Here is an 11,881-nt window from a genome sequence, read left to right on the forward strand (position 1 = left end):
ATAGCCCACCCAGCCTATGGGTCTTCCACCTGGCACCCCTCTGGATAAACAGTAATGGAGGCAGAGTCTCAGCAGACCTTTCCTATATGATTTCTTGTCCCTTTCTTCACAGATCCATTGGTGTGGCTCATAAGTAGTTCTTGCACAGCCAGTCATGGCTGCAGAGGACCAGAATGGTTAGGGGCATGGTCAGTAGTGGGTCAATAGGGAAAATTTCTAGAGATTTTCATAGTCACTTTTTCACTTCAGAAATCTGTGACTCTTTTAATTTCATTCCCAGCAGTATTAAGGATTGAGTCACAGAGATCCAGGTGTGAGATAGGTACAAAGTTGGGAACAGTAGTCTAGAGATTACCATGTTCTGAAGGACCTCATAGAGGCTCTGTTAAGAACTAGTTGCCCAAATCCTACACCTTATAACCAGGACACCTGTTGTACTTTGAATAAAAAGAGTAGCAGCAGAACATCCTCCTCATTCAGTGATTCTATCATTCCTCTTTTTGAAAAAGAGAATCTTAGAATCTATTAAATGAAAGCTAGCAGCAGTCCACACCAGTTCCCTGTTCATGAAATACAAGCGAGATGGGCCCAGTCTCCATGTCCTCAGTGAAATGAAGTGCATCCAGTAGACAAGACAGAAAATCTGAAGGCCTGTTTGCACCAAAGGGATTTCACTTGACAAGTGAGGGCAGCCCAAGTCCTCAGTCAGTTGAAGTGTCCAGGCTGCCTTGACCCTTTGTAATGAATGGCATGAGCTTCCTGAATTGAAATCTGTGGATTCCCAGGCAGAGACCAGGGGATCTGGACTATGACCAATGGAATGATCTACAGCCTTGTCTAAGAGACCATATTTCTAGAGGGTCATTCTGATGACCCTCTCAGGAGCCATCATCAAATTGTCATACTTTCCTGAGTCATCTAGATGATTTTGGGAAAGTTCAGTGCTATGCTGGTAAGCTACAGCTCAATTCGTTAACTCAAGGTGGGAGCGTGGCGGCAAACTGAAACTCCAAAAACCTTTCAGGGATAGCTGGGGGTTAGAGGTTCTGGCCCTGCCCTTCAGGCTTACCTCCATCTGAAGCCATCCCCACAGGGTTGGACATCGCCCACAGCTGTCTGGCAGCTTTCGAAGGCAGGAAAGTCAAGTGGAGAACCCAGAGAGCAACGTGGCTGCAGTGCTTCTCAGGGTCCAACTACAACTGGGGAAAGTTTAAATGTAAATAGCAGTAGAATGTGGGGGTCAAGGCATTCTACAGTGGGGGAGGGGCAGAGACCCAGGAAGGCTGGGTGGGGGTTGACAGACATTCCATTAAGGGCTGTGGCAGGAGGGCCAGAACCTCAGTTCCCTTTAAATAATAATACAGAGGCAAGATGACTGGTGGGTGCCCAGGCAACTTTAATATTCGCTCTCACATGCAGAGGCCAATGGTTTGCTTTTCTTCTTCTACCTCTTCATCCATAACCCTGGTTTATTTTCTTAGTTCCCACACTGTTTCCTTTGACACTGGAGGTTCTTGAACTAATTCATTGGTTTCATAAGCTCTGTCTTTAAGCTTTGTTTTGTATGTATTTGCATATACACATTATGTGCATGTATAATGGGTTTACTGTATATACATAATGTGTATGCGTTGGCTGTAGACACACACATTATGCTCAATAATGCGATGACAGAAGCTGTGAGGTATCCATCATGGTCTCTGGACTATGTAGCAACAGAGAAGTATGTGAGGACTAGGGGAGAAAACTCCCCTTTGCTCTAATGGCAAGGTAATTAGGGTTTGTCATCTTCTTATGCACAAAATAGAAATGCTCTATCCATGAATTGCTGTGCATTTTGTGAAAATTCTGGCTTCCACCCACAGATCTCCAATCCTTGCTCCCCCAGGATAGTGGTAGTTGTCCGATGTAATCTGAGAGGCCAAAACATCACAAGTTCACTTAAAATCAAATGTCAAACTTTGTATTTTCATCTTTCCGCACACTACTGATACTCTCATCTTCCATCCTGATTCTGGTCTAGGATTGCTAACTGTAGCTTTCATAGCCACATGACCATCAGGAAACATAGCTGATGGTTTTCCCTGAAGTATGTTGTACATCTTTTGCTAAATACGTTTGGACTTTGCTCTCTTCATGCCTGTACAATTCCCATGTGTTCGTGTGGATGAAATATGTAATGATAAAATGATTTTTTCCAACTTTATGTTAATAACTTCAGAATCTGAGAAGTCAAGTAGGCTAAACTAGGAGAAAGTAAATATAAATTTTAATTTTGAATTTGTATCTATGTTGGGTTTATTGAGATACACCATCCAATAAATTAAGGACTGATTGTGAATCTAGCTGCATAGTAATTGTTTTAATCCCTCTTTAAAGAAAATTACATTTCTTTCAGTAAGAAATTTATTAATTACTGTATAATTAATAGGGATAAAAAAGATTTGGAACTTCACAGAAAAGAAAGAAAATATGTATTTTCATTTGCATAATATGCCTCCTTGCCAGTTTTCAAGTCCAAGACACAGGAAGAAAGCACTACTAGTTTGTATTGTAACAAGAAGACATTGTTAGAAAATCGAACAAAGGCGTAGGATATGTATGTAGAATAGTGCAAATTGCCGAGTGATGGTCTTTGCTCCCTACCAGGTACCCTACTAGTGGGAAGGCAAGGGAAGTTTTGAAGGCCTCTTCCATTTTGTGAACTTTCTCTGGAACACACTATTATTGGCAGATAAGCTTGTAGCCCTTTGCTAAGATATTTTGACCCAAAGGGATTGCTGCATGAAATGTAACAAGGCCATGCAGAGTATCTAATGCCTATATCTGAGGAGTCTTCTCTCTGCTTGCTACACTTATGTGGTCTCATATCCCAAGAACTTTCCTGGAAAATTCTGTTTTCTCCCACCAGTATTTATTCATGAACTAATGAATATTTCTATAAAATTTCTGCGTGGTGTTTGGGCACAGTGAAGCAAGGTAGCACACAAAGCAATTGCCTATCTGCAAACTTGTAGGCTTTGGTCTTCTGTCACATGGAAGTACTGCTTTCTTACACGCACCTAACGTTTTGCTCTTTCTGGTAGCTCCCTTGTACAGTAATATTTTTATTTCATTTGGGCTGCTATAGATATGCATATATAATCAATTTAGTCCAATTATAACTTGTGAAGACATACCATGCAAAGGAGTAGCAGTTCTTTCAAACCTTTTCGGTGACCATTCTTGCAGAAAAGCCTCAGGCATTATTGACAGCTAAGAAGGAAACACCAGTGGAAACACACCCATGAAGTATCAGTGCCTTCAGAGACCAGATGCTCCTTCACCTTCTTAGAGGAGAGAGAGGTATAGCAAGATGCTACTTCTTGTTCTTAGAGCTGTGCAGTGGTAAGGTCTTGGCAGTGATAGCTGGGAGGATCTTCCTGCTACCATGTGGAATGAGAGATTATAGGACTCCTGCAAGGTCCAAGAACAGTAAGTGATGGTTTTGAAAGTATTATTATCAGCTATCAACTATTTGCATAGTTTATTCTGTTCTTTTAAGTTTTCAACTGAAATTTTGCAATATGTCACACGCACAGAGACAGAGACAGGGACAGAGGAACAGAGAGAGATTAAAAGGGTACTCATACTACTTGTAAAGTCAACTAAAAGTAGATAAAAACATTGAAAGCAAATGTTTGTGCATTGAAATTTATTGGGGGAATCTTTGTGTGAAATACATGTATATAGTAGGGTAAATGTAGTAGGAAGAGCTCTGGGAATAGAGTCAGGACAAATCACATCTTAGAGTACTCTCCAGGTTTGAAATTCTGTGCCAAAAGGATTCTTTAATGGGACTTGTAGATGGGTGGTGTGTAATTACATGGGTAGCAGGTTGGTAACTTTGCAAATCATGAGTGGTGGAGTCATAGTGATAGTGGTTTAGAAGGGATAAACATCAGGTTTCTGTGAGGGGGCGTGGCCTAGAGTGTGCGCTCTGGCCCCACGTGTCATGGCCAGCATATGTGCATAATTGCGTGGGTGCAAGGGTACTGGGTTGTCATGAGCGTGGGCACATGGGCCTGAGCATGGATGTGCAGTGCTGGCGTGACAGTTGACGTCCAAGCAGGAGCGTGGATGCGCAGGCGCGAGCTTGGAGGACATGGTCTCAACCGTCATGGATTCCATGATGTCCAGAGTTAGTTGAATGAAAACAAAGGTAATGGAAACTCAGCACTGATTCTACCTTAGCATGGCCGGGCACTGCTCCAGGATTCAGTCCTTGGTCTTAAGCATCTCTGTGTCTGGGAAGGGCAACAGTACCCTGTGGGACTCGGCGCTCTCCGGAGCCCGGCCGGGACCTAGCACTGTGTTTTGTTGGGATTGGGGGAGGGCCACAGCCCAGGGCGCCCCTCATTCTTCTGTGGGGTCTTTGGCCTTCAGGTGGGGAGTGGAGGCTAATAAATGTGCTGTGAACCTACAAGCCTGGCCCTTCAGATAACCCTCACTCCTTCAAGAATGCAGAAGGTTGAGGGAAACTTCTCATGTGTTTGAAAAGTATGTTTCTGGTGGGCTAAAAAGTAGTTACTGTCATTGCAAAGTGATGGAAGTTCTGACAGACTTTCTTGTTTCACTTAGGACCCTTGTGGTTGTAAGAAAAAATGTCAGCATCCATATTCTGTCTATATTCATCTGTGCTCTCAATGCCTATACAGAATTTCATAATAAGGTTTTGTTCAGACTGATGTCGTATCATGAATGATTTCTTCTGGATGCAAGAGTCTGGTGAAAATCAAAACTTTATAATTAGTTGACTAAAAGGAATCGACATTGAAGAAAATTGTATATTTTATTCCATTGTATACTACTCATCTATTCAGCAAAAGTTATGTATTCAAATGGGTGTTAGTGATAACTTAGGAGGAAGTCATTGAGCACTTTTGATCATGTGAAAGTGTGTTTATTTTGGAGAGTATGTAAATTGCAATGTAATTATTATAAAATGTAGTGTTTTTGGCTATCTGGGGACTGAGAATTCAAAAGACAAGGGTCATGTTCTTTATGTGTTCTGAAACATAGAAAATTGTATACGTTAATGTTTTGGAGTTAGATTGTAATTTGAGTGTGAGAATGTAATCAATGCATTTGCATATGTGATATACTGAATAAAGGAATTTAGGATAATATTTGTAGCATGATGCTTGAGTGTATTTATAAAATGTAAGATGCAATTGCATTTGGGGTTAGACATTTGTGATTAGTGTTTTTGACATTTTACCATTTTACTTTTTCTTTACAGATTTCAGATTTGTAAATGTATTATGGCAAATATGGGAGAAATCTGTACATATGTTTATGGGCCGTGTTAAGAAAATGGTCATTTTTCTGTACATTTGAAATTGATTTAGATTGTGGGGACAGTGAAGGAGGATGGTTTGTGTATTCAGGAATTTCTGGATGGGTTTGTTTTGTAATTTTTACAACTTTATTCCCCAGATGATTTATTTTTTCTTTCTTGCTTTCTTACTTATTTTCTTGCTTGCTTGCTTTCTCTTTCTTCCTTCCTTCCTTCCTTCTTTCTTTCCTTCTTTTTTTTTGCTTTTTGTTCATCATGGGGCTTGAACTCAGGGTCTGAGCACTGTCCCTGAGCTCTTTTGTTCAAGGCTAATGCTCTGAAACTTTGAACCACAGCTCCACTTCCAGGTTTTGAGTGGTTAATTGAAGATAAGAGTCTCATGGGGACTTTCCTGCCTGGGGCTGTCTTCAAACCACAATCCTCAGATTTCCTGAGTGGCCAAGATTGGTGTGAGCCACTGGTACCTGGCTTCTTATTAAGTATTAAGTATTCAGCAGTACACTGTGAGTGTGTGTGTGTGTGTGTGTGTGTGTGTGTGTGTGTGTGTGTGTCTTCCAGCTGTTTCTTCAAAGTAAGAGGCAACAATGGCTACAAATATTGAAGATGGACCTGAATTGTGAGTGCCACATTAGGATCTGTTGGCTATTTGGTGTATATACATCGTGGTCATTCTGAGTTTTGCTTCACTCTTAACTAGTTAATTCTCTTGGACTAAAGAGTCCTCATTAATGTTGAGTTCAAGGTCTTTATGCAATAATATATTGGAAAGTTAGATGTTCTTTCAACATTTGTGTGGTCCTGGGATCTGGATGTCATAGATACCTCTGGAGAAGAGAACTTTCATGACTGTGCTGTATATATCATGGCCTCACTTTTTTTCTTCTAGTTTTAATTTTTATTTTATATTTTATATTTTATTGTTATTGTAAAGGTGATTACATTACAAAAGGGATTACATTACAAAAGCCAGGTAAATGAGTACATTTCCTTTTGAACAGTGTCACCTCTGCCCTTGTTCTCTCCTAGTTTTTCCCTCCTAATCCCTCTCACCTACAAGTTATATAGTTCATTTTCAACATAGTGTCTAAGAGAGTATCACTGCTGCATTTGTTCATCCTTTGTCCAACCATTTCTGTGCTACCCCTTAGGCTCCCCAAAATATATAAACGTAATTACATACAAGAAAATAGGTACAGAAATGAAAAAAAAAAAAACAGTGACAAAGAAGGAAAGAAGCAAATTAACGTAAAACCTCTTGTTTCCATTTCTTGGAGTTCATCTCAATAAACATTTTATATGATCATGTGCCCATAGCTATTGAACTTTTGTGATTCTCTCTTAAAATATCCTCCATGGGGCTGGGAAGGTAGCTCAGTGGTAGAGTGCTTGCCTTGAATGCATGAGGCCCTGGGTTTGATTCCTCAGCACCACATAAACAGAAAAGGCCTGAAGTGGCGCTGTGGCTAACTGGTAGAGCACTAGCCTTGAGCTGAAGAGCTCAGGGACAGCGCCCAGGCCTAGAGTTCAAGCCCCACAACCGACAAAAAAAAAAAAAAATCTCCTTTGATCTCACTGTCTGAATGTTTAAAGTCCTTCAAGTGTGCTATTTTGTCTTTAATTTGTTTTGTATTTACTTGTAGATTTATAGATACTTTCTAGTTACAATAAATTTCTAGTTACAGACACTTTCTAGTTACAACAAAGTACATTATCTCTTTTTAGTTTATTAACAGGCTAGAGAAGGTTGACTAGATAAATGAGGTACTTATGATAAACTAGAACCAATTAAAAAATATGATCCAATATCAGAGCTACCAGGGGAAAGCCAAAATATGACATGACACCTCTGTGATGTGGAGGGGCCATGGCTAGTGAAAGGGAGATGACAAAGTCCCAGAAACTCTCTGGGAGGAAAATAAGGCCTCTCCAGGAAGCAGGTACTCAAAAGGGGTGGGGTGGAGTCAGGGGAAAAGCCATAGAGGAATGGAGAAGAGGAAGAAAATGCAGATGAGAATCCAATGTATAACATACAAAATTAAGAGTGAGGGAAGAGGTGGGGAGGGAGGAGTGGTGAGAATTTTGAAAAGGGGACACTGACCAAGATACATTGTATTTATAAACCCCTCTTCTATATGGCAACTCCTTTCTACAACTACTTTAAAAATGAGAAAATAAGGATTCCAACTCATCCTAATGTTGTGAAGGGAGATATGTGCTCACTTTTGGAAATGTACTAATCCACTTATGCCCCTCCAGTACAACTGAATATGTTACTTTTCCTTTTATCAAAAAACAAGTCAATTTATAAATATTAATATAAACACAAATATGCCTGTTCTTTTTAAGGGGTAGAACTCTTTTTCTATGAAAGATGACCTAGTTTAGGAAGTACAACTTAAATTTAATGCTGCTGTATGAAAAGGCATTGTTGTAAATCATGGCAATATATCTACAGAATGAGTAGTTTTCTCCCATTTTAGACTATTTCAGAGTTAAGCAGTTAATTAGGACTTGAGTTCAGTGCATCCCTTAACCATCACAAGTGAACATATTAATTATTGCAATTTAGTGTATAAAATATGAATAAGTATAATGATACCTGTGACTCATACAGGCAGGTGTTTTGGGTTTTGAAAATGTTGAGCCTGATCTAGTGAGGAAAACACTTAACGGAATGCCCTTCTTCTACGTTAAGGCATTTGTAGATTTTTAAAGGGCGGTGTTTCCTCATTCCTTTGGCTTCTCATTTATCTAGAAATCATTGGGCTTCCAGAGGTTTGATTAAAAATTAGGACTATTCCAAATATCACAACTTCTTCTAAGAAGTTTATATGCAGTAACTGATCATTGACTCATACTTGGTACCTGAAGTGGATGGATGACAGAGCTATTGGGTAGAGTTTAGTCTGGTGCATACATGAACTTAACCATCATCTAACCTCCCCAGTATCATTTTAGCATACAGAATATATGATTGGGGCTGAGAAGGTGGCTCAGTGGTAGAGCGCTTGCCTTGCATGCATGAGGCCCTGGGTTCAATTCCTCAGCACCACATAAGAAAAAAAAGCCGGAAGTGGCGCTGTGGCTCAAGTGGTAGAGCACTAGCCTTGAGCTGAAGAGCTGAGGGACAGCGCCCAGGCCCAGAGTTCAGGCCCCACGACCGGACCCCCCCCCAAAAAAAGAATATATGATTAACCAATTTAAATGACTCACATCTTGTATTATTTTGCCTATATTTATGGTTTCATTCCTTCATTTAATTTATGCTATATTAGTTTATGCACATATTCATGTAGCATTATTGAATTATTTCTTAGAAAATCACGAGCAGTAAATGTAACAGAAGAGTCTTTGAAGGGACCTGAGTGCACTGATTAGAGACGTGTGGTCAGACCAAGGCATTAGTAGGAAGCAGGAGGAGAGAGGCCCCATCCAAGGGGCTGTATGTACATCATGCCTCTGACTTGTCACTGTATTTTGGTCAATTTTTCTAGGAGTTGCCTAATGAAAAAACTGGTTATTTTAGAGATAGAAATGGTTTGGTGTTAACATTTTTCACAGAATCAAATACTCCTAGAGTGTATTCTTAAAATCTTTGAGGTTTTCCTAGAGGTCCAGTTTGATTTCTGAGACTTGGTGCCAGATACATCTTTTGCAAGAGGACCCTGATGTGATACAAATTTACCTTTTTATACCTTGAAACTAAAAATAGAGTATCTTAATGTCCTGAATTGTTTTCCAGTTTTTCAACATTAAATTGATATTTGCTAAAAATTTAAATTTTATTCATATTTCTCATATGAAAGTATAGTTGATGAAATCTGCATATTTGATTAAAATAAGAACAGACTATATTTTTTTTTTAATTTAATTTTATTTTATTTGTGAGCATACTGTACAGAGGAGTTACAATTACATGGGCAGGATAATGTGTACATTTCTTACCAAGCATTGCAGCCTCCTCCTTTGTTTACCCTTCACATCCCTTCCCAGCCTCCCCCCTCCCCCCCAATCCCAATCCTTCTCCTTCCCCCCCTTCCCACCCCCCCGCACCGACGTTGTAAAGCTCGTTTTGGACATGACAACTTGTACTTCTCATTGTTGCAACAGGTCCACCTGTATACTTAAACAACTGGTTTTTCCCCATCTCCTCCACAAGTTATAGTGAAAGCAGGGGTTATACTGTGGGGGAGGGACAGACTATAATATTTATCTTCATTTTGTTCATTGTGGTCTCCATCCCCTAAATAATCAGAAAAATCTATTCACAGTAAATTTTGTGAGGGTTTCATTCAAACATATTCTACATTTAGCTCCCATTAGTTGTCTTTTTGTTTCTAGAATCTTGCTATGTAGGGAACTGTGGGTCAGGGGTTTCAGATACTACTGCCTCCCAGCTGTAGGTGACATCAGTCATGGAAACTGAGTGCAGGTGTGGTGACAAGGGACATGATCTTGCCAGAGGAAAGTAACAGAGCTCTTTCTCACAAGTGCTTGCCTAATTTCTAATTTCCAGACAGATGGACCACTCTGTATGTATCTCAAATACTGAGATCATGGGTTGTAAAGCCACAAATGTCCCTTACACCCTGTACCCATTAAAGACCCTGGACAGACTTGTGGTTTCCACTTTGATTTCAATATACCAAGAATGAAATTTCAGAATGACGTGATTTAATACAAATAGAAACAATTGAATTGTTTGTTTCAATCTTGTAATTCTCAGCCTTCCCAATACTGGCACCCGTCTACTTCCAACTTTCTAAATGTCTCATAAACTTTTCTGCGGGGGCTGGCTTCATCCTCAGATGTCAGCCTCTTAAGTAGCTAGGATTACAGATGTGAGCCATTGGTGCCTGGCTTTTATTTGTTTTCTTTTCTTTTTTTTTCTGCTTATGTGGTGCTGAGGAATCGAACCCAGGGCCTCATGCATGCAGGCAAGCGCTCTACCACTGAGCCACCTTCCCAGCCCCTATTATTTGTTTTCTTGATGATAACTATTCTCGATGTAGTTTTGATTTGTATTTTTCCTTTATGGCTAAGAATGTTGAACAATTGTTCATGTATTTGCTATTTTATTGTGTTTGAAAATGGATAATGAAAACATGTTTTACTTGTTCATTAAGAATAAAATGATTGGGGAGGGGGGAGGCTGGGAAGGGAGGTGAAGGGTAAACAAAGGAGGAGGCTGCAATGCTTGGTAAGAAATGTATGCATTATCCTGCCCATGTAATTGTAGCCCCTCTGTACAGTATGTTCTCAAATAAAATAAAATAATATTAAAAAAAAAAAGAATAAAATGATTGGGGCTGGGAAGGTGGCTCAGTGGTAGAGCGCTTGCCTTGCATGCATGAGGCCCTGGGTTCGATTCCTCAGCACCACATAAGCAAAAAGAAAAAAGCCGGAAGTGGCGCTGTGGCTCAAGTGGTAGAGTGCTAGCCTTGAGCTGAAGAGCTGAGGGACAGCTCCCAAGCCCAGAGTTCAGGTCCCAGGACCAGACCCCCCCCCCAAAAAAAGAATAAAATGATGTAATTTGTTAGAAAATATATAGACCTGGAGATCTTCATGTTGGGTGAAATAGGGCATTTCACAAGGATGAGTATCACATTGTTTTCTCTTGTTTGTGGAAACTAGGAGAAACAAAACCAAACCACCAAGGCCAGTAATATAAAAGGGGGGACTACTGTGGAGCAGGGTGTTTGTGAATGTGAACAAATGCTTACTAGCATTTGTTCAAATGCTATGGAAAAACCCTCTACTTCAGCTGATAGAGCTTTATCTATCCAGGTACATTGCTGGGCACCAATGGCTCACACCTGTAATCCTAACTAGTAATTAGGGAAGCTGAGCTCTAAAGCACTGTTCAAAGGCAGCCCAAGGAAGAGATTCAAAGCCAGCCAGGGCAGCAAAGTCCACCAGACTCTTATATCCAGTTAACCACCAGAAAACTGCAAGTGGCACTATGGTTCAAAGTGGTAGACGGCTAGCCTTGAGCAAAAATGGCTAAGGGACAGCACCCAGGACCGTGAGTTCTAGCCCCACAACCAACAGCAACAAAAAGATTGTCTGGTACAGATCTTAATCATGCCCCCTTAAAGTGGCTCAGGTCAGGACAAGGCCCGCATCCTACATTTTCTCCCAAACCAACTACACTATTCTCCATCCCTATATAAGGTCCTACATCCCAGGAAACGGAACAGTTAAAGTTAGTGTCTAACTCCAAAATACTGAATACATTATTAACTAGACAACTGTCAACATTCTGGAGGAGGGGCTGGGGATGTGGCCTAGTGGTAGAGTACTTGCCTAGCATGCATGAAGCCCTGGGTTTGATTCCTCAGTACCACATACACAGAAAAGGCCAGAAGTGGCATTGTGGCTCAAGTGGTAGAGCTCTAGCCTTGAGCAAAAAGAAGCTCAGGGGCATTGCCCAGGCCTTGAGTTCAAGCTCTGGGACTGGCAAACAAATGAACAAACAAACATTCTGGAAGACAGGTTGGTCTGCCTCTATGCTTTCTGGGAATTCAATGAAACTCAAAACTC

This window comes from Dipodomys merriami, unplaced genomic scaffold (genome assembly GCF_024711535.1).
Source record: "Dipodomys merriami isolate MVZ:Mamm:240054 unplaced genomic scaffold, mDipMer1.0.p SCAF_22, whole genome shotgun sequence".
In the NCBI taxonomy this organism is placed as follows: Eukaryota; Metazoa; Chordata; class Mammalia; order Rodentia; family Heteromyidae; genus Dipodomys; species Dipodomys merriami.